The sequence below is a fragment of the Orycteropus afer genome, unplaced genomic scaffold (assembly GCF_000298275.1).
Source record: "Orycteropus afer afer isolate SDZICR_OR568_19922 unplaced genomic scaffold, OryAfe1.0 scaffold00198, whole genome shotgun sequence".
Lineage (NCBI taxonomy): Eukaryota > Metazoa > Chordata > Mammalia > Tubulidentata > Orycteropodidae > Orycteropus > Orycteropus afer.
The window spans coordinates 3,233,887-3,234,507 of record NW_006921785.1 but is presented as its reverse complement, the minus strand read 5'-3'; positions in this window follow the sequence as shown (position 1 = coordinate 3,234,507).

Genomic DNA, 621 nt, shown 5'->3' with positions numbered 1-621 from the left:
GCCTCTAGCTCCAGTGTGCCAGGAGCAGGAGGCAGAGCTGGACCCCAAGGTTGAGGGGCTTTCACCCAGACCCTAGAACCTGGCACTTTGAACTTGGACTTAAAGCCTCCGAATTGTAAGAATAAACTCTGGTTTGTTAAGGCTATCCCATTTGTGGTATATTATTGTCAGAGCAGCACTAGGTAACCAGAACAGCGGATGTGAGTCAGTCCTGACTTATGGTGACTCTATGCACAATGGAACGAAACACTGCCTAGTCATGTAGTAGCCCCATGATATGTCGTGGACTGGTTCCTTGTGATCCACAGTTTTCATTGCCTGATTTTCAGAAGTAGATCACCAGGTCTTTCTTCCTAGTCAGTGTTAGTCTGGACACTGATGAAACTTGTTCAGCATTATAGCAACATGCAACCCTCCAAAGACATACAGGTGGACGTTGCACATGAGGTGCATTGACAGGATATCAAACCTGGGTCTCCCACATGGAGGATGAGGATTCTATCACTGAACCAACACTGTCCCCATTATGATACATAATACATTTTAATCAAAGAGCTCCAAGATTTTAGCATCAGTAGTCTGTCAGGATGGCTGTATCAGATGCTTTGCTCTCATCTCTTC